The 23,525-nt window shown below is 36.3% G+C and overlaps 1 long non-coding RNA gene across 1 annotated transcript; it reads left to right on the forward strand.

Annotated features, from left to right (window-relative positions):
• Positions 1-253: 253 nt before the first annotated feature.
• Positions 254-13,135, forward strand: LOC143675935 (uncharacterized). Its single transcript, XR_013171698.1, has 5 exons — positions 254-309; positions 5,584-5,644; positions 11,604-11,693; positions 12,006-12,193; positions 12,581-13,135. It is a non-coding gene; the product is annotated as an uncharacterized LOC143675935 (long non-coding RNA).
• Positions 13,136-23,525: the final 10,390 nt, after the last annotated feature.

Consider the following 23,525-nt stretch of genomic DNA (forward strand, 5'->3'; position numbering starts at 1 on the left):
CAAATCAGGGGGAAAGGAAAAGAATATTAAAGAATGGTGCTAGGTGAACAAAAGAGGGAAAAGAAGTGTAATTAACAAAGTATCAGTGGCAGAGAGAGTTCAAATAGAGTCGACAGGCTACTCTGGAGGTTGCTCTTATGCAAGCTTCAGGTAGACCTTGCTACCTATCATAACCTGCCAACCCCCAACCAGGACCATTCCAGCCAATCTTAAAGAACACCTAGAACAATATGTAAGATTCCACAAGGGTTCCAGGCACTAGAGCAACTTTCCAGAAACCTGAAACCTCCAGATGGGTCCCTGGTCCAGGTAAGTCCTGAAACCTAATCCAGCGTCTCCAGAACATCAGATAGTTCCATCTCCCTACACCATGTTAGTGACAGACCCTTCCAATATCAAAAATTTAGAATTGCCATAACCCAAACAACGCCAAAGAGAAGTATGGAAAAATCAAAGGCGATGGTGGAATTAAACATAGAAGGTAGGACTTAAATGAATATGAATGTGGAATCATTAAATTAATATCTCTTTTAGTCTCTAGTATTTTAGAACAGCTAGAAGTAAAAACCTAAAAATTGTGAAATTGTAACCCATGTCAAAATCTGAAATATATTCTACAACTAATTGTGGTGCTATGCTTGGAAATTTAGAGCTTTTTGTATATATGTTATTATTCACAAAAAAGAAGGAATAAAAGCCAATTGTGGATAAAAAAAAGTATTTAAACCCTCTAACCTTCTATATTCCGGAGCAGCTAGAAGAAAAAACATGAGAGGATCATATGGTAGTCTGGGATCTATCCTGTAACCACTTTTTAAAGAGTGCTTTGAAAACTATTGCTTTTTTATTTCTTTGCTTTGCATATATATTATAATATATAATAAAAAAGTTTGAAAATGGTGCTAGGACTGTTTCCATATGGAAAATATTAATTTAGATATCTATGTAATCTCATATGGAAGAGTAAGATCCACATTTATCAGGATTGTAAAGCATTGTAAAGTTATTCAGAAAAAAATGATACCTTCTGAATGTTAATTGTGCTGGTTTGAAACTGCTGTATTTCCTAGAAAAGCCATGATCTTTAATCCTAATTCAATATTGTTTGGTGGGATCTTTTTGATTAAGTTGTTTCCATGGAGATGTGACCTACGAAATTGGGAGTAGGACCTTTTGATTAGGTTGTTTCCATGGAGATGTGTCTCCACACATTCAAGGTGGGATTGCTTACTGGAATCTTTAAAGAGGGAATAATTTTGGAAAAAGCTTCAGAGTCAACACAAGACCCAGACTTTTGGAGATGCAGAAGGTAAATGTCCCTGGAGAAGCTGTTTGGAACCAGAAGCCAAAGACCCCAGCAGATGCCAGCCACATGCTTTCCCAGCTGACAAAGGTGCTAATGACTCATTGGCCTTTCTTAAGTCTAGATATCTTTACCTGGATTTTTTAGTTTGGACATTTTTGTGGCTTTAGACCTGTAAACTTGCAACTTACAACATTTCCTTTCTCAAAGCCAACACAAGGCAGACCATGGTGGCTCAGCAGGCAGAGTTCTCGCCTGCCATGCCAGAGACCTGGGTTCGATTCCTGATGCCTGCCCATGTTAAAAAAAAAAAAAGCCAACCCATTTCTGGTATATTGCGTTCCAGTAGCTTTAACAAACCAAAACTTTAATAAACCCAAAAGAAAAAGTCTAGCGACAGAATTGGAGAAGATATTTCTAGTATATAAAATAGAAAAAAAAATATGTTTCCAGAACATATTTGACTGTTTAATAAGGAAACATTCCACATAATCAACAAGTAAGTGAGGGCAAGGATCAATTAAAAGTGTTCGGAAGGGAGAGTGGAAGTGAGTAGGAATAATATAAAACAAGATTGCTTATTATGCAAGATGGGTGACAGGTATATAGGAGGAAATGTCATTATACTATTTTGCCTACTGGGGAAATATTGGATGTATTCAACAGCCATCTCTCGGCATAATAATCATCAAAGCCCTGCTAATGTGCTGCAGTCACTGGTGTGGCCAGACTTTTTTTTTCTTTTTTTTTTTCTTTTTTTACATGGGCAGGCACTGGGAATCGAACCCGGGTCCTCTGAGCCGCCATGGCCCTCCCTGTGGCCAGACTTTAATGGTCAAGCTTGTTGAAAGCTAGGGGCTGATGTCAAGGCCTGACCCATCTCTGCTTTTGGGTTCAAGGTGGGAGGTGGGCCGATGTGAAAGTCAATGTGGAAGAGTATAGAGAGACCAAGGGGAGGGCTGCAGGGGAAGTCACAGATACACTCACTGGCCATCTTTCAGCCCTCACCTACCCTCTCCTTATCTCCTCTTGCTTGTCTGTGTGTAGGTGTGTGTTATGTGTACACTCTCATTTGTTTGCATGCAAGTGTCTGTTATGTTTCTATTTTGCAAGAGACCACAGCCTCTGGAGAAGACACTAAATCTTAACCAGCTCTGGCTGCCTCCTGGGGCATGAAGGTTGTTCACGGCAGTGTGCCCTCCCCTGGAGTATATAAAAACTCATCCCTCAGGCAGTGCAGGTGTCCCTCATCTCTGATGCAAAGCAGGAATGCAGAGCTGCAGCACTGTTGGCCTGCCTGGGGGATGAGTCACAATTGGTACCTCATCTCTAAAGCAGGAGTCCAGAGTAAAAGTGAGAGCAGTGGTACTGGAGAAAAGGTGCTGGGAGACCATGACAGCAGCCTATGGCATAAATGGGAAAGAGGAAATGCTGGAGTATCATAAAGTATTATATGTGGTACTCCACAAAAGTCATATTTAAAAGTTGTTCTCCATGTGAAAGAGAACAAATACAGATTAAATTAAACCTTGGTATCATGCTGCTTAATTCTAAAACATAAGAGTGGTTTTTGAAATCTTAATAACCCATTTTGTTGTAAAAATACTGTATATTTAATTAATTCATTTAATCTCTGATGAATGCATCTTAACTCAGTTATTACTTTGTAAAACAAAAATATTCATACATGTGACTTGTTTTTGGAATTTACTGTCATTTAATTTCACTCATCTTGATTTCAGTTATTTTATATTATGTATTTCATATTATTGAGGCATAATTAAAATGTAAAGCTCAAAGTTTTGACAAATATATAGCCAATGGATTTTCCACTAAAATCAGGATAGAGGATAAGCAGTTCCATTACTCAAGAAAATTCCTTCAGTTTGTAGCCAACATTTTCCCTTGCATTCAGGCTCCAGGAAGCCTTGATCCTTCCACAGAATGTCACATAAATAGAATTATTGAGTATGTAGCTTAGTGCTCTGAGTATATAACATTGTACCTTGGAGATTCCATTCATGTTGCTGCGTTCAGCAATAGTTTGTACCTTTTTATTGCTGTTACTATTCCATTCCATTGTACAGCTATATCGCAATTTGTTCATCCATTCACCAGTTGAAGGACATTTCATTTGTTTGCTGTTTGGAGTGATTGTTAATAAAGCCACCATATACATTTGCATACAGATTTTTTTGAACCTAAGTTTTCATTTTTCTTGGGTAGATACTTGGGAGTGGGTTAATGGTAGTTAGTGTATATCAGGTTGGATTTTTTTTTTTTTTTTGCTTTGTTTCTTTCTTTTGTGTTCCTGGCCAATTTAATAACTTTTAGTGATATCATATTGTGCTTTAATGTGCATTTTACTAGTGATAAATGATATCCAGCATCTTTTCTTGTGTTTTCTTGCCATTTTCATACTGCCTTTGGTGAAGCGTATGTTCAAAGCTTTTGCCCATTGTATTTTATTGCATTGTTTCTTTTCTAATGATGTGTTTTGAATGTTCCTTATAAATTCTTGACAGAAGTCCTTCGCATTTTTGTTTAGCAAATATTTCTCCCAATAAGTGGCTTGCTGTTTTGATTTTCCTAACAGTAGTTTTTCAAGAACAGAGATTTAGTTTTAGTTTTCTTTTTTTAATTTTAATGAAATTCAACACATTGTACTTTTATTTTCATACCCATGCAATTTTTCCTAACCCAAGTTGACAAAAATTTTCTCCTATGTTTTCTTCTAAAAGCTTTATAATTTTATGTTTTACATGGGGTCTGTGGTGCATGCTGGGCTAACTTTTGTATACGGTGTGAGAGTGGGTGACAGAGTTCATTTAATACTTATGTATGTCAGTATTTCCTGCACCAGTTGTGGAAAACACTGTCCTTTCTCCACAGAATTGATTGTGCTGCTGTCAAAAACCAATTGTCCATTTATGTATGGCTCTATGTCTGAGATCGTTCTTCATTGATCTATGTGTCTGTCCTATCATTAACATTGTAGCTTTATAGCAAATCTTCAGATTGGTTAGTAAGCTTGCTCCAACTTTATTTTTCTTTTTCAAAATATTTTGCAAATTCTAGCTCTTTTGCCTTTTGTATATACTTATTCCATTTTAGAATCAGTTTATCAAGTCTTTTAAAAAATCTTATTGGAATTTTGATTATGTCTGTAAACCAGTTTCGGGGAAGTAACACCTTAGCATTCCAAACTATTAACAAAAAATAACTCTCCCACATTTGGGGACTTTGACTTCTTACATCTGTGTTTTGTAGTTTTTGGCATACAGAACTTGCGTATATTTTGATAGCTATATATCTAATTCTTTTATGTTTTGGGTAGTGCTGTAAATTTTAAATTTTGATTTCCAGTTTTTCATTGATAGTATATAAAAATACAATTCATTCTTTTTTATTATTGTATCCAGCAACCTTGCTCAAATCCTTTTATCAGGTTGAAGAAGATCCCTTCTAATTGTAGTTTGCTGAGAGTTTTATCAGAAGTGAATGCTGATCTTTTTCAAGTCTTCTTTTTTCTGCATTTGTTGAAGGGATTGTATGTTTTTTCTTCTTCAGTATGTTGAGAGATTTTCAAATGTTGCTCCAATCTTGAATTAATTATATAAATACCATTGCATCATTTTATTATCCTTTTCATATACTGCTGGATTTGATTTGCTAATATTTTTGTTGTTTGTTTTCATGATGCATGTTGTTCCGAATTTTCTTTCCTGCTAGTGTCTCTGTCTTTTTATATTATTCATATAATGCTGACCTCTAAAATGAGTTGGGAAGTGTTCTCTGGTATTCTGTTTTCTGGAAACGTGACAGTTTAAAAGCAATTTATTGAGAGTTTTAAGTATATAAAATAATGTATACAAATACTGGTGTTATGAATTCATTAAGAAGTATTTCCACACAGAAGTGACTATATATATATAAAGCATGCATGGTCAGAAGGAAAAATAAATAAAACTATTACAAAACAGAGAATGTTAAATAAAGTTTATGTATTCTGGAATGATATCTGATACTGGGTATACAGATATACAGCAATATTGAGAAAAATTCAGAAAATTAAAAAAACACAATTTTTAAAAAACAAACAAACTAAAGATGACTGAATACTGATGCAGAGTAGTCAAAGACAGCTGAAGTCATGATGTTCATTTGTCATTTGTTCTTAGCAGCAGAGATTTAAAATAATGATATATTGATCACTTGAATGCAACTACATATGCAAATGTTACATGTATGATATTTATTTTTTAAAACATATTTCCCAGGACACTTTGAAAACATATGGAGAAAGATGTCCAAACTTCAAATGACAGAACCAACACTTAGGTAATTTCTAAAAACCCATTAGGGTGTTTTTATTATTCTAGATACCATAAAGGTTCTAATACATAAGTAATTGCTAGTAAAGTGTCAGAGGCATTATATTATCTGTTTGTTTCCATTGTTTTCATACAGGAAACTCTTACCCTTGGATGAAAAATAGCAATGTTTAAAAATGTGAACACATTATTCTTTACAGAATACTTTTACAGAAATGATTTCATTTATACAGTTACTTTTTCCCATAGCTGGTGACCATTGCTTCTGATGCTGAGGGTAGGATTTGGCTCAAGAAAAGATATTGATTAAAGTGGAAGTGAATAAAGTAAAATGAGGAATTGAAGGGACGGGGCATAAATTCAGTGAAACATGGTTTCTTAATTGGCATTAAAACTTTACTAAATGTCACAGTAAGCTTAAGTATTCATGACTTTGAAACATTAGAAAAACATACCATTTCTTTGATCTGGATATCTAGAAGAAAAATGGTATTAATGCTTTCTACACTTTAGAAAATGAGCTCAACAAGAATATGAATCATAAAATAAATTCTTATGTCCTCAAGTCCTCACCCCATGCCTGGCTCAATACATGGTTTTTTTTTTTCAATAATACATGATATAAAGAACTTTTGATTAGATGTCTTAACATTTTCAAGAAGAATCTTCTTTTAAACTTTTATGTATTAACTATATAGAACTATGAAATCAAAGTATCTTACTGCATAAATGGTCAACCAGTTTAACCCATTCATCTTTCACACCAAAATTTCTGATTGTACTCTCTTCTAAGAGTATCAAGTTCCATTCCTTGCTAATTTCCTTCTTTATTTTTTATCTGATTAATACATTTCCATTTGTATTAGGTCTAATAAATAGCTGATCTAATTTGGAGTTTATAAATTATACAGTTATATGTGAATTGACTATAGCACATAACTCTAATAGACTGGCAATCTTTTCAGAGATTAGAAGCGCAACTTATTCCCTTTCTATGGATGATTAATTTTCAGTGGTTATCAACTCTCAAACCGCGAATTAAGCAATACATATTTGCTTTGTGGATGACCAGTTTTATTAAGGTAGTAGAGTTGATGCAATTAATTATCGATACCCTATGAAGAGAAGCCAAAATTTAAATGACTTAAAGGAAGCAGGCATGTATCTACTGTTAATGGTAAAATTCCGTTACTATAGTAAGGAAATAGTGCCAGAGAGTTCATAATTTATGCAACAATCTGGAATTATGCAAAAAATATTCCTAGAGTTCCTGGTTTTTACATCTTTGAAGGACAAGTGGTTTATACCAATACCACTTAAGGTAGAATGAATCAAAGATGATAAATGTTTAACTTGACTCAAGAGAAATCTTTCCATCCTCCATGGGTGCTCAGCAGGTGCTGCTGCCTGGCGCTGGCCTATGCAGGACAAGAGAAGATGGTCGCTGGAGTCTAAGTACACTGCTTCAGTGCTGGCTTGAATAATATTTCCGAACTTAGTGTTGTAAGAACTAAGACTGGGCACATGATCTTTCATTGCTGGACCTAGATGGGAACCAGAGATTCTATGACAGCCCCACCACATCCCGCTGCAGGTTGGACCCCAGGATGGATGCTTCTCAGGGTGGTGAAATTGGCTCAAATAAGTCAACCTCTGCCCAGAAAGTTTTCCTGTTTCGCCTGGAATCCTCTGTGTCATAGTAACATCAGTGAGGTCACTAATTAAAATCTTGGATAAAATGGAAGATTTGTTATTTTTGTGCTTCTGGAGGGTTTGGGGCATAGCACTGAGGATGCCCATCACTCATGTTTCCTAGCAAAGTGAATTCTCTGGTCTTATCCTTTGTGACAGCTCGCTGAGAGGGTGGCCCAGGTAGTTAGAGTTTTGAAAGAGGAAAAGGTAGACCCAAAAGAAAATCATGCAGGTTGATGAGCACCTGAGGGGGACGTTGGAAGATTCCAAGTGTCAGACAGCCCTGGGCTTCCAAGTGAAGGAAACAAGAACAAAGTAATGCTGCTAACTCTGTAATCTTTGTCTGAATTCTTGCTTATGACAAACATAAATGGAGTTGCAATTTTTGACTAACACTAGAAAATCTAATTCCCAAAGAAGTCAAGATTTAGCTTCCAATCATGCCTTATTTCAGCATCATTCTTATAACAACTAAGTAATTCTCCAGAGAGCAAAGGCAAATAATAGAGTGTATTTTTCCTCCTCCTTGCAGTATTCGCTATTTCCATTGGACACTTAAATACTCTAATGGATAAATATACAAAGAGGGCACATTCTCTGCTATTCTGGCTGCCCTTGGGTTCACTGTGTATTTGCAGCCTCAGCTTATAGTCAGGGCTCTAGCCACATTGAACAACTTCAAGAATCCATGCTTTTTGTTATCTTTTGTGTATGCTATTTCCAAGGATTTCTGAGCTCCATTCTTTTGTCTGGTAAACTCCTATTTTCCTCCAAAATACAATTTAAATTGTGAAATGTTCTGTGAATATTGCTGTCCCCTTTCAAGGCAGCATTAATCTCAAGGTGATCAATTAATAATGACTTAGTCTCTAAAGGCAGAATGAGGCCATCCCTCAGCTGGCTGCATAAGGAACACTCAGTGGCCACTTACCAGCTGGAAGATATTGTGCGGGAGGTTTTAATGTACGATTTTATTTAATTTTCTTAAGAAAGGGATGAGTTAGGCACTATTATAATTCCACTGTACAACTCAGAAGACGAAGGCTCATGAGTTTAGGGAATATATCTATAGCCACAGAACTGATCAGAGGTTAAATTAAGGTTGCCTGACTCCAAAGCCATGGACATTACCAACATACATCACTGCCTCTCTTACTCTGAGAAAGCACACAAAACCTGAGACATATTGATAGGGTCTGGAAAGAAGAAACAGATATTTTAGGGCATCTTGGGCCTCAAAGAAGAAAGGATATCTTCAGGCATGATAAAGCAAAGCAACTATCAGACCTTGGAAGACAACTGTGGACAAGGAAAAGAAAATATCTTAAGTAGCCTTTAAAATATTACAACCTTTAATGAAAGTGACCAAATACACATTTCAGATCCACTGTATCTTTATGATTTTTGTAATTTATAATATAATAAATATGATTATACTCTATTAAACATTTATTACGTACTTAGGCACTGTCCTTAATGGTTTATATATTTTACCTTAATTCATCCTTATAATAATACCATGAGATAGATGCTATTATTATTCTCCCAATTCCAAGTGAGGAAATTTAGTAACAGAGAATCTGAATGACGGGCTCAAGGTCACATGGCAAATTAATGTGGGAGCAAGGATTTAACTTCAGCCAGTCTGGTTCCAGAGTCCAAATCTGTAATTGTGATATCTATTTCCAATAAGCATATTTTATACCACATGCACATATATACAAGCACACTCTCTAAGTATAGTTCTCATCTTAAATCAGGCTCAGTCTTCCTCAACAAATACTTTTGTTGTTTCCATGAATCATCAATATAAAGAACATTTTGACATATTATTAAATATATGTACCTGATAGATTCTCCCAGATTTTTTGAAAAAGAGAAGAGACGAAAAAGAAAGAGAGAGAATAAGACACAGTTTGTTAGGCAATAGTCCAAAAATTAATTTTAGAAAAAGGCAATCATGAAACCTGTAGCATTACACAGTAGACTTCTGATTTTGCAAGTGATCCGGCTTCCTTGTTGCAGCAAAACTTTTGGGGTCCTGAATTAAATTCAGTAATCTGCCCCCCAAAAAAGAAGGAGCATCATGATAAATGTGCATATTGTGAAATTAGAGGTAGAGAAATTTAGTTAATTAAAAAAACGATGAACTTTGGACAACTGCAGATGTAAAAACTTATCATTTTCTAGGGGAAGGACAAGCATCGGCATTCCAGAGACAATGAAGCTATTCGGCCTAAACCATAACTGCAGAATTTAAGATATCAGTGACTCTGAGTGGTAAAATATGTTTTGAGGTTAGAGGAGATGGGGTGGGAATTAGGAAGATCTTTATCTTTTACTGAAAATCTACAGAAATGGAAAAAGACATGTCTTTGAGGGGAAAACAAATAAATAAGCAAGAAAAAGGGCCTATGATTTTTTTTCCAGGGTGCAGGTGGGAGAGAGGGAAGAAAGCAAACACAGACTGGGATCTCCAATGTCACAGCTGTTCTGGCCACTCCCTTCCAGTCTTGGAGATGTTTCTAGTTAGTTTAATTTCTTAGTTGATGCTCTACTGGGTATACAAAAAAATGCATTTTAACTTCAATTAGAAATGTCTGCAAGCCTCACAACAGCCTCCAAATTACAGAAAAGTTACAAGAATGTTTGAGGTTATCCATGCTGTATATTAAGTTATTATTTTTACTAACTACTTGTTAAACTCCCACAAAATTAACAAAATGACAATATAATACTACCAGAGACTCAGCTGTTTTTTGCCATTTTGCTTCAGTATTAAAACACAAGCTCTGTAATAACCATGAAGGTTATTTGTACTTAGATCATGAATGGTTTTAATATAGTTTTCTTTTTCATTAAAAATATGAGTACCAGCCCATTCTAGAGTATACCCCCATGCTTAGGGCTTTTAATCGGTGGGCACATTGCACAAATGTTATTGAAAGTTTTACCTATGTGTAAACTATATGGATATCTCAGGTACTATTTAGATTTAAAACACATTAATGAAAAAAGAACAGGATTAGAAGTTATGAGACTTGTACCTTAGTCTCTGTTTTGTTACCAATTAGTTTGGAAAATTTGGCCATATTATTCAAATTTTGGGGGGGAGGGTCTCAGTTCCAGAAAGGAATGAGAAAAGGTAGGTCTAAAGAGATCTAGAAAGAAATCCTAAAATTCCATGTTTCTGTTTTTCAAGCACTGTGAAAGATCCTTCTCCAAGCTAACAGACGAGATGCCACAATTTGTGCATATAGATGCTGGTGGAAGATGTGAGACTCCTGGATCAGAGATGAAGGACAATATATTACTCCCCGTAATAGCAGCAACCAGGTTATCAACATTTTTTGTGCCAATTCCCTAAGTTCTGATTCCCATAGTACAACACAAAAAGATGAAATGATACCCCTTTTCAACATGAAAAAATTTAGAATAAGCGTAGCCCAGATATCCCTAAAGATTGGAAGATGGATCAAAGGAGAACAAGGAGTTAGAGAAAATAGGATTTAATAAATGAGTATGACTGCTGAATCACTATACTGTATTTCTCTTTAGTCTCCAGAGTCTTGGAGCAGCTAGAAGGAAACACCTAAAGTGGTGAAACTATAACTCATACCAAACTTTGAAATCTATAACTACATGTCATAATGTACTTTGAAAATTATCGCTTCTTTGTATATATGTTATATTTCACAATAAAAAATGTTAAAAAAAAAAAGAATTACTATAGAGCTGAACTTTCACAACTCTTTTGAGAAAATTACTAAACTGCTCTGTGCCACTGTTCTTGCTTGTTTTTTTTTTTCCTAATATATACCACATAAGGGTTATCTGAGGTTAAAATGAATTAACATTATAAAGCTCTTACTACACTGCCTGGCATGTCGTAAATCCTCTTTAAGTATTAGATATTATTGAGAAGGTAGGAGGAAAGACAATTGACTGAATTATGGTCAGAATTAGTAAGAATCTGTTATCTTCCTCCCCAAACTCTTTCCAAAGTTTGCTCTTTTTCAATGCCATTTTCCAGCTGTATGACTTGTGGCTAAACACTTAAACCTATCTTAACTGGTAAAGTGGGAATAATAATAATATATAATCTTATTAATTTGTTGTGAGGATTGAGATATGTTAAGTATCAATAAAAATGCTTGGTACACAGTAGATCTCAGTAAATGTAAGTTTATCATGATTACCTTATTACTTTATTGATATTAAAGCATGTACACACCATCTTATAACCATGTGTTTTCTTTTCTGCCTCCTAATAGGGTTTACGCTATTTTGGGGAAGCAAAGGAACCAGTTCAGTTTATCTTATTCTGTAGCACCTAGCACAGTTCCTTGCACAGATAAGAAAAGGTATGAAATATTGGGTAATTACTTTCTTTTATAGCGCCAGATTAATTGCTAACACAGAATAGTCTTCAAAACCTTTTCAGAAAACAACTTGAATGAATTGTCAAACCATAATTTGAGCCTGCCCATTTATTTATAAAATCTATTTTGAATTATTTGATAAAAAAAAAGTTTATTTGGATTTATCTGGGAAGTGATAGAAGTGTTCCATTGCATTCCCAGGGCTGCTTTAACACAGCCACAAACTAGGGAGATTAAAACAATTTCTCTCAGTTCTTTTAATTTTGCACTTCTTTTTTGAAATTTGTTTTTCAGACAAAAAAATATTTAGGGATCTTCTATAAAATGCCTGGTCAGTACTCTTCAAAATGTCAAGGTTATGAAAAATAAGGAAAGACTGAGGAATTGTCAGATTGGAAGAGACTACAGAGACTTGATGGCTAAATACAATACCGTCTCCTGCATTAGACCCTGGAACAGGAAAAGGACATTAGGAGAAAATGGTGAAATCTGAGTAACGTTTTTAGTTTATATAATAGCATTTTTCTGTTGTTAATTTCTTAGTTTCGATAAATAGTCCATGGTTATATAAGATGTTAATCTTCTAGAAAGCTGGGTAAAGGGTATACATGAACTTTTAATACTCTCTTTGCAAACTTTTCACAAACTTAAAATTATTTCATAATAAAAAGATTTTTAAAAGCCAAAATAGGAGCTGGCGTGGGAAACTATTATCCTGCTTTTAAAACAATGTACACTATCTTTACAGTAAAAAGCACAAAAGATTGCATAGGGAAAATTTAAAAAATATATAGAAATGGAAAAATATAATATGCTTATGGTTTGGGAGACCTGTATTAAGACATGACTAATCCTCGATTTACTTGTAGATTCAATGCCACCCAATCAAAATCTGAGCATGACTTTTTGATTCTAAAATGTATATGGAAATGCTAAAACAACAGAGAAAAGAGAACAAAGATGAGTGTACTACAACTCAATAATGAAAAAGACTACTGAATAAAGGTGGGATGACTTGAACTGAAACTTCATAAAACAGAACGTAGAAACAACTACATGGATGAAACCCGGAAGTATTACGTTATAACAAAGAAACCTGACACAAGAGCACATACTATATTATTTCATTTATATGACGATCGTAAACAAGCAAAACTAAGACAGAGAAGAATGCTGCCTCTGGGAAGGAATGTGATTTTACTGAAAACTACAAGGAAATCTATTGCAGTAATGGGGTATCTTTTTGTCTTAAATGAATTGATGGTTACACTGGTATATATTTTGTCAGAATTCGTTGTGCTATTCCCTTAAAATCTGGCATTTATTGTTTTCCCTAAATTGTGCCTTTAAAGATGATGTGCGTATTTAATAAACAAATTGTGCCCACAATTTTCACATTTTAGGTGAACAAATTTTAGAAAAATATTCCCACAAATTGTTCAGGAAGAAAAGTTATAATCCAGAAAAGCAAGATTTCTAAACGATTGGTTTAATATGCGAAAATACTTCCAATTCACCCCATTACAAAGAAATGAAGAAACTTGCATGATTATCTCAATAAATTCTGGAAAACATTTGTTAAACTTCAACATCTACTGATAATTTTTTTAAAGCAAAATTCTTAGTAACTAAGAAAAGAAGGAAAATTTGTAGTGTGATATGATAGTATCTACAAAAAAACCTAGAGCAAAAAATCTAAATGCTTTCTTCTGAGACCAGGAATAAGACAAGGAAGTCTTTTATTTCCATTTCATTATTTTTCATTTGACAAATTGTACATAGAAAATGTAAAATAGTCTAGGAAAATGTAAAACTAAGAGTTGGACAAGTTCACTCTTGCAATTATTACAAAAATTAGTTAAATTTCTCTAAACTAATAGAAATAAACAGAAATGTTTTGTTTTCCAACACCACATTTACATAGCCAGATTCTTTAAATAGGACATAAAAAGCACTAACCCATAAAAGAAAGTTTCGATAAATTTAACTACTTTAAATCAAGAATATCTCTTCATTAAAAGGCAAACCCCAAGGATTGAAAGAAGAAATTTGCAGTAAATATATGCAATAAAGTATCTAGACTATATGAAGAATTTCTACAGATCAATAAGATAAAGATACACAAGAGAAATGTGAGTGAAAGCCTCAAATGAACATTTCACACCCACACACACAAATCCAAATGGTTAAATAAACATGTGAGGTGTTTAACAACATTAATCAGACATATGCAAATTAATACTACAATTAGATACCACTTTACACGAATCATAATAGCTACGGTTTTAAAAATATCTGAAAATACCAAGTTCTTGAGAGCAGATGAAGCAACTAAAACTCGCATTCACTGATGGTTGGAATGGAAATTTTTAAACAACGTTGGAATGTGTTTTGATAGCATTTGCTAAAGCTTAACATAGGTTTACCTTAAGACACAGCCATTTCATTCCTTGGTGTATAACCAACAGATATGTATTCATTTGCACACAGACATGTGCTTGAATACAGCAGCACTATTCCTAATGATTCAGTACAGAAAACAACCCACATTTTCACAAACAGTAGAATGGATAAACAAATTACGGTAGATTCTAAAAATATGAAGTGTACAACGATGAGAATAAATAACTGCCACATGCAACAACATGGATGACCTTCAAAAATATAATGTTGACAGAACAAAAGCCATTACTAAAGAGAGCATAATGTAAGATTCTGTTTCTATAAATGTCAAAAATTGCCCAAACTAATTGATGGTTGTTCTAGTTTGCAAGCTGCCGGAATGTGATATACCAAAAATGGACCAACTTTTAAAAAGGGGAATTTAGTAAGTTACAAGTTTAAAGTTCTAAGAAAGTGAAAGTGTCCAAATTAAGGCACCAAGATGAGGTGACCTTCACTCAAGAAAGGCTGATGGGTCTAGAACGCTGTGTCAGCTGGGTATTCATGTGACTGGCATGTGCTGGTCCCTTTCTTCTGAGCTCCATTGCTGTCAGCCTCTGTTCCTGTGGGTTCCTCACTTTGCTTCTCCGGGGCTGGCTTTCATCTCTTGTCTTACCTTGGCTGTCTCCAGGTTCTGGCTCATTTAACATCTCATGGCGACATTTGCTGGGCTCCAAGTGTCTCCAAACATCCTTGTCTCTGCCTTCTCTGTTGGCCTTAAAGTTTCTGCAGGCTCCTGTCATTTCTCCAAAATGTTTCCCCTTTTAAAGGACTCCAGTAAACTAACCAAGACCCACCTGGAATGGGTGCAGCCACATTCCATCAAAAGATCATACCCATAATTGGGCACATCACATTTCCATGGAGATAATCTAATCAAATTAGGATTAAAAGAAGCCGCTGCCTCCACAAGATTGAATCAGGATTACAACATGGTTTCTCAGGGGTACATAATACTTTCAAATTGGCACAATGGTGATATAACAGTTAATTTTGTATAGGGTAGTGACTAGAAGAGGGCATATGAAAGGCATCCGGAATGCTGGAAATACTCAATTTTTTCATTTGGGTGGAGGCTACATGGGCATGTTCACTTTTTGAAAATTCTTTGAGGTGTGCACCTGTGATCAGTTCACTGTTTTGCATGTTTCTTATTTTTAGTAAAACATTTATGCATATATGTGTATAGATGATAAATAGTAGATATATTAAGAGATTTAAAAGTATTTAACATTTATAAATTAAGTGAATCTGAAAGAAGGACACTTCACCAAAACCATATGCCATTCCTTCAGAGGATGCAATGCATTGTGCTTGAAATAGCTCGTAATTAAATTAATTCAGGAATTACATAGAAATTGTCATGAAGTCTAGGTTTGCTGTCAGTACAATAAGACCTTTTTTATTAAATACCTATGGAAATATTTTGGAATCAGTTGTCAAATAACTTCACAGATATGCACATGCTGAATCAACATGTGCTGAAAACAGAAAAAATAGTTTTAATAATAAATACTATCCTACCTCAAATATACTGAAAAATTCAGTTTGAATATAATATATTTTTCCCCCCAAAAAATTATGTGTTCCCTTGATTTTGTTGAATTTACTAGTTAAATACTCGAGAACATATCTCCAAGTTCTAGGGATGTTTTCATTTAACTCACTATGAACAAACCACAGGGCTCCATATTTAATTAACATTGTAATTAACACATGTGAAACCAGAAGTTTTTAAAAGAATGGTTACTAGATAACAAGTTTGAAAATAATGGAAAGGCATGCATCTAATAAACATTATAGCAGGAAATGAATATCTTGTACCTATTTAAAAAGGGTTTTTGCCAAAACTCAGTGCTCCCAAAGCTCTAGCCAAGAGACCTTGTATGAGCTTGGGGCTGGGTTTGGGGACTCTGTCCCAAAGCAATCCTCAGTGAGGCTTCCTTCTCGTAAGCTTGGAGTCAGTGAGTGCATTTTATCTTGTAAATTGATTAGAGGCCAATGTGAGTGTGAAACCTAATTAAATATATAGGCAGAAATCACTTTTTTGAAATGTACAAGCCAATAACACCTGCAAAGAGCAACAGAGGCTGATATCTACAGCATTTGATTCTTCCAGAAAAAGTCAGTAAATCAGTCATTTGACAATGGCTTTCTTAATGCCAAGTATTCAAATATTTATGTCATTCAGAGTAAATGATGGCTTGCAATAAGCCAATGGACACTTTTACATTCTAGATTCTGTAGTATTGTGGAAATATCACTGGACACTGAGGAACACCATGGAATAAAAGAGTACATTTAATTTAAAATCAATGCAGTTGTGTAAAGTTGTGCAGAATATTCTTTGCACATATCCATGGATCACCATTTGCATAGATTCTGCAGGGATTGCATGAATGGAGCTCCCTGGAAATGTGCAATAGGGTGATCTTATAATACTAAGTTGATGAGAAGGAAAAATTTTATTTATCTCATAAAGATTGGTATATTGTATATAAAAAATACATATAAATATATTATTATATAAATAGAAAGAAATAAAATTATAATTTCACTAATGTCCTGATGCCAGGATTATCACTATTTACAATTCGCTTTGCAATTGTAAGCTTGGATATCTGGAATATCATGTAGCATTGGCCTCCGTGGTTCATAGGACATTAAGCAGGAAGAGGGTTTCTGTGGTACTTGCAATGAATGGATCCCAGAAAAGATCACGTTCTTAAAGCTAATCCATTCCTATTGTGGATGGGACCTTCTGATTAGATTACTTCAGTTGAGACTTGCTCCAGGTTGGTCTTAATCCTCTCATTGGAGTCCTTTATAAGAGTGTGAAATTCAGAGACAGAGGACAAAGAGCAAACAGAGAGGAAGCCACTGAAGCCAAAAGCTGGAAGCAAGGAAACCAGGAAGAGAAGGGAGAGACCAGCAGCCGTGGTTGTGTGCCTTGCCATGTGACAGAGGAGTCCTGGATCACCAGCAGCCTGTCTTCAGGAAGAGAGCTCTGCTTGTAGATGCCTTGATCTGGACATTTCATGGCCTCAGAACTGTGAGCTTGTAAGCTAATAAATCCCCATATAAAAAGCCAACTCATCTTATGGTGTCTGCATTCCAGCAGCTTTAGCAAATTAAAACATTATCATAGGACCTGTATCTTATTAGAGGACTCCTTGTTTGTTTTCAATTATATTTTCCTACAGACATAATTGTTTTGTATATTTCTTAAATATCTTTGCATCAATATTTATAATCGCTATAGTTCTATTTGTGTTAATAGACTACATCTTCCCAAACGCTGTTAATTACTTCTAATTTAACATCACTGAAAATGGCATCATTCTGCTTTCTGTACTATGTCCTGTTATTAATGAAGACATTGCATGTCAAGCAAGCCCTTATTAAACACATCTGTGCATCTTCAAATTATGTAAGTTTAAATTTGAATCATTTGAAGATATTACTTTATATTGTTCTTTGTTTACCATCTTTTAGCTCAATTCAGTTCTGGAGGCTGAGATTTTCTAGTTGGATTTGAATCAATTTTGCCAGTAAAATCTCACTCATTGTATATCAATCAATGTGAGAGGAGAATATAGGATGAACACTATACCCAATCCTCTCTATTCATCTCTGAATTTAGTAATTCTAATAAGAATGCTACTTAGTTGTGTGTCTGTTAAAGAATACACAAATGCCCCCCAAAACAGAATTTCTGTTCTGGGGGATATGCAGGATTAAAGAAGGAATGCAGTGAAGCTCAGACCATCATCACAAATAGCAAAGGAAAAACGTGGCTATCAGTGCAGTAGCCTCCTTAGACATGGGTAAGCAGGGCTCTTGCCTCAGGGGGCTCCTTTGATTTGATGCATCTTCCTTGAAAATTTCTAAGTCCTGCTCCAGCCCTCCTCTGATCTTGCTGGGGTCCTCCTGGACCTGGCTGGAGCCACAGCGCTCCGATGAGCCTGACGGAGGGGCTTTGGTCCCTGTTGCTCTCCTTCACAGCATTCTGGCACCCTCTTCCCGTATCTCCCTGTGTGCGGTCAATCAGATGCCCTGATGACCTCTGGGATTTGCCTGTGGTGACTTCTGGGCCCTATGGTTGAGCCCCCAGTACCAGGAATGTGACTTTGAAAGCAATTGTTCGCACTTGCCAGCTCAGTATTTCTTGCACAGGTTCATGAGAGGTGGGGCCACCATAATGTTGCTAACATGGTAATTTGGGGTCATTGAAAGTATTTATGTAGACAAGCGTGTCACAAAAAAAGTATTGCAGGGCTGGCATACTCTAAGGATGCTCTATGTTAGGAATGCCTGGATGACAGGAACTCCCTGTTCGTAAAGAGGAGAATCCAATGGAAAACCCATCTGGAGATCTCTTTTTACAAGATAGCTAAAAAAAAAATCTGGCTGCAGAGTGCATACACTTGGTTTGAAATCATAATATAAAGCCTAGGCATTGACAGCTTATAAATATGCTTCTGCACATTTTTTTCTTTTTTGCCTTTGAAGAAGTTTGGGAAATGTTCATCTAGGAGATATCTGATAACAAGGCCTAAAGAGCTAATGCATCTCTATGAAATGTTGAAATATATTACCTGGCATTTAGTCTCCCTGGCCCACTGTGAATGATGTGAATGACTTATTATTTCTTCACTAAATTACTGTGCCCAGAAGTGGAATACACTGGCCAAGCTGGGCCCCCTGTCCAGCTCTAGAGTCTTGGGTTGAGTCATCTCACCTTGGCAGCATGAAGAAACATTCAGAAGAAATGGCTCAGCAAAAGAAAGATGAATTATTTTACCATGTAGAAATGGATGCTGTACAGGCACTCATGGCCAATGCCTGGCAAAGAGGGCTTACACCATCGCCTTGTCTCAAAACTGATGTTAGTAAATTCCAAGCAATTCAAACCAAACAAAAAGTTAAAATGTTTTGAGATCTTATCAACTTGGATTATTTGATCAGGTAGGAGCCAAAATTTCCTCTCTATATACATTCTCCCCCCAACTCTCTCTCTCCTTCTGTATCCATAGATAGATAGATAGATATAGATAGATAGATAGATAGATAGATAGATAGATAGATAGATAGATAGATAGATAGATGATAGATAGATAGATAGATAGATAGATAGATAGATAGATAGATAGATAATGTAATGTACCAATGTATTGCATAACTTACATTCCAGAATCTTTAAATTTATGCTTTGAAATATTTTTTTTCCAACTGGCCAACATAGATCTGTGGTGACTGCAGTTTCAATGTTTGCGATGTACTTTTGCTGTCATTGCTTTTTCAGCATCTGGCTACATTTCTCATTTCCCTTGTTGCCACATTAGCTTCTGCTGCTTCATATCTACACTCTTTTTCCCTTGTTCCTGCGCCTGCTAAGAAGAGCAGTTGGAAAATTAGCATTTTATTGGGGGCATGATTCTATTCACTGAGTGATTAATTCTGTACATTAGACCTGAAATGAAACTTGGGTTCAGGGCAAAAGTGGAAGGGTCCAGCGTGGCCTGAGGATTCATCGTGACTCAACCTTAGCATTGACAACAGCACTGCGCTAAAGTGGCCCCCAAATCAAGAGATTTTCCAAGTAATCAAAGTTTATCAAAGAGGGAATTCACTAAGGGCCAGAGGACCCCTAGGAGTCCGGCAAAAGAGTTGGGTTGAATTGCAGCCTATGCCATGGGTTAGATTGACTGTGGAAAAGGTGGGATGTAGCTTTACTAGTTAACAGTAGAATAACCACATACACCATTGAGAATAATCTCCTTTCACTTGGGGATTGTGAGGTGCTCAGCCTGGCTGAAAAATGGGGGATATTTGGAAACTAAGAGAGACAAATACAGAAAGAAAAGTCGTGGCCAAACCGTAAACAGCTCTAGCTGCCACTCATAGTAATATGAGCTGGAAAGAGGGAAAACATTTTTGTCCAGGAAATAGCATGATGAAACAGATGTTTTAGGAAATATTGTTTGTTGTGTCTGTTCTCAGAGACAGTCTGGAACCAGGAACTGCTATAGAACGTTCTAACAAATGTCGCTTGAAATGGAAACAAATGGATGTTACCATCCATTTGGGATTTATGCCACTTTGCAGTGCTCAAAGAATACTTTTTAAAAAATGGGATAATAATGGACAAATAATGGGAAAATAGAATTATATTATGAAAGCATTAGAAACATGCACAGCTTTTCTGCATCATAATGTTAGTACAGTTATAATATATTGATTCATCATTTAAATTCAATTATGTTTTGAAATCAACTGTGTATGGATTCAGGCAGTTGAAAATAATAGACTTCTTCAGTACCTAACAGATGTCCAAACTGTGTCTGGGAGTGACAGAAAAAGGGAAAGGGAATTGCTCTATTTTACTTTAAGCAAATCTTGTTTGGTTTCAGATGTACCTTTAATTTGTATGGTGCTTTAGCTTTATGCTCTTCCTGGTATTTTCAAGCTGGTAATATCTTTGGATCTTCATAATAAGCCATACTACAGGTAAGGAAAATCATGCCAAAGCCAAAATATTCAGGAGGGATTGAGGATGAGTGCCAGAGCAAAGGGAGAACAAATAACTGATTTGGGTTTGAAAATTGGCAGAAATGAGTATTTAGACTCTGTTTATTTTCCCCAAATTCAATGTATTTTTCCCATCAGCCAAGGATATACAAGGTAATGATTCCCAGAAGTAGAAGCAGCTCCTTTTGCTTTGCTTCCCAGGCATCAAGGCATGTTCAAATTGAATGGGTCAATGCATGAAGAGCTTGCTATGTCAGGGAACTCACAAACTCTTATCCCACTCAGCTGGGAAGAGTGACATCAGCTGACATGGTAACACAGAATTAGGGCTTCTACTATGATTGTGTGGTTTGGGCCTTGTATGGTGTGTCCAACTGGGGGGGGCGGGGGGGGGGAGGTAAACTAACATCCAACCGGTATTCTTCTCCCCAAACCAGTTATGTCCTGGTGCATCTTTTATTCTAAAAAACAGTTTGCTCATTCTATTGCACAGTTTTACTTAGTTTTCTAAGGCTGCTGTAATGAAGTACCACAAACTCGATGGGTTAACACAGTAGAAATGTATTGCCTCACAGTTTTAGAGGCTGAAAGCTGTAGGGGAGAATCCTTCCTTGCATCTTCTAGCTTCTGGTGTTTTCTGGTAATCTTTGGCATCTGTTGACTTGCAGTAAGAGCATTTCAATGCCTGCCTTGGGTGTCACATGGTATTCTCCAGCCTTGTGTCTATCTGGTTCTCTATCCAAATTTTCTCTTCTTATCTAAGGCCCATTCCAACCCAGTATGGCTTTATCTTACTAAGCAGGTCATCAAAGCCCTATTTCCAAATAATATCACATTTGTGAGACTGGGAATTATGACTTGAACATATTTTTGGGGGGGATACAGTTCAACCCATAAACAGAGTCTACAACCACGGATGGGCACATCATTTGTATTACACAGAGACCAAGAAGACAAGTAGGAAGACAAGAAAAGAGAATGAACTATCGCAACATCCTCACCAACTTTCTTCCCATGCAAGCTGCCAAAATCCTTCACATGTTCCAGAACCTCAAGGTGTCATAGCTGGTTCCTCCATCTGCCCTTCTGAAACTGCCTCCTCCACCCTGGATTACATATTCAGTCACTCACTCCCTTTCTGGCCCCTCTGTGGTATAGAATTCTCAACTCTGACATAATGCAGCATTATGGATTGTACTTGGACCAATTGCCCCAACCTATGAAGCAGCTCCATTCCCTTCTTGCACCGGTTTCAGCAAACAGAAGTCACACAAATGGCCCTGCACTTGTGCGTATGGCTGCATTTCCTGAGCACGGTCCCACCAGAGACTTGACCAGATTACTTGTCTAAAGGCATATTTTGAGCTATATATATTTTATACTGAAAAAGCAGGTGAGTGCTATTGTGCGCCTAACACCAGTAATTTGGAAGGACAGGAACAGCAGGAGATTTCAGAGGGAAAGCTCCCTGTCAAACAAAAGCCCTCCCATCCTGACTTCACCTTTGGGATATGGACATCTGTGAGTTTGGGTCATGAACAGTAATTATCTGAATGAGCGTTCGTGATTAGTGAACGTCAATAAATGCCCACTTTGGGGGCGGGCCGCGGTGGCTTAGCGGGCAAGAGTGCTTGCCTGCTATGCCGGAGGACCCCGGTTCGATTCCCGGCCCCAGCCCATGTAAGAAACAAACAAACAAACAAAATATAATAAAACAAGAAAATGTTTAAAGATGTCTCCCTTTCTTCCTCCCTTCCTTCCTTCCATCCTTCCTTCCTTCTCTCTGTCTTTCCTTCCCTTCCTCCCTCTCTCTTTAAAAAAAAAAAAATAAATAAATAAATAAATAAATAAATAAATGCCCACTTTGGTATACCTTGTCAGTTACAATTCACATCAGTCCTCCTTCCTGAACTCAGGAGGTATGGAAAAGCTCAGGAAAATGCAGCCTCCATTGCCTGGTATTTGAATGGATGATGCTGTGAGCCAAGGGCTCCAGAAATCAGGACCTGAGTGCGGAAATCAATTGAGGGGAATCAACAAGACGTGCAATTAAGTGAAAGACAGATTTCAGGACAGGTACTTGGGATGTTCTGACTTCATTCCTGAAGGAAATAGTCAGGCTTAAAAGTAAATTTCAAAGGTCAAAAAATAGACTTGATGCCCAGCCTTGCTAAATGCATGAGCTCAGGTAGTAACAATATTAGTGACACTTAGGGTGTCCCAGGCACTGTTTTAAATTCCTTACGTACTTACTGCAAGGTAGCTCACATATCCTGTAAGTTAGGTATTATTATTGTCACCCCCATTTACGGATGAGAAATTGAGGCACAAAGTGATTAAGTAAACTTGCCCCAGGTCACATTGCATGTAAGTAACAAAAATAGTTCTTGGCTCCAAAGTACATGTTCGTAACTCTCATACCACCCTACTCGCAATAAAGGGGGCGAGTCTGGCTTCTCTGAAAACAATGAGAAATGTATCAGCAATAGTGGATTTCTCTTAAAAGCTAACAAAGTGAGAATCACAAAAAATCTGCCACAAGTAAAGGAAAGTAGGTAGAAATTAGACTTAAGTGGGTACAATGACTTGACAGAGACTAATCCCTTCCTTCAAATTTATTCTTCCTGCTCTCTTCTTCTGTGTGAAGTAGCACCACTGCTTCCTTATCCAGGTTAAACTTTGCAGTTTCTGTGCCTTTCTTTTAGATTTTAGTTTATCTCAGCATGAATTATAAGGTCCAACCATCTTAATAGAATCTCTTTTATCAGAGCAGTACCTAGCATCAGAAGACAGGAGCTTCTGAAATGGGTGTGGTGGGTAAAATAGATGGGCAAAAGGACT

This window comes from Tamandua tetradactyla, chromosome 3 (assembly GCF_023851605.1).
Source record: "Tamandua tetradactyla isolate mTamTet1 chromosome 3, mTamTet1.pri, whole genome shotgun sequence".
NCBI lineage: Eukaryota > Metazoa > Chordata > Mammalia > Pilosa > Myrmecophagidae > Tamandua > Tamandua tetradactyla.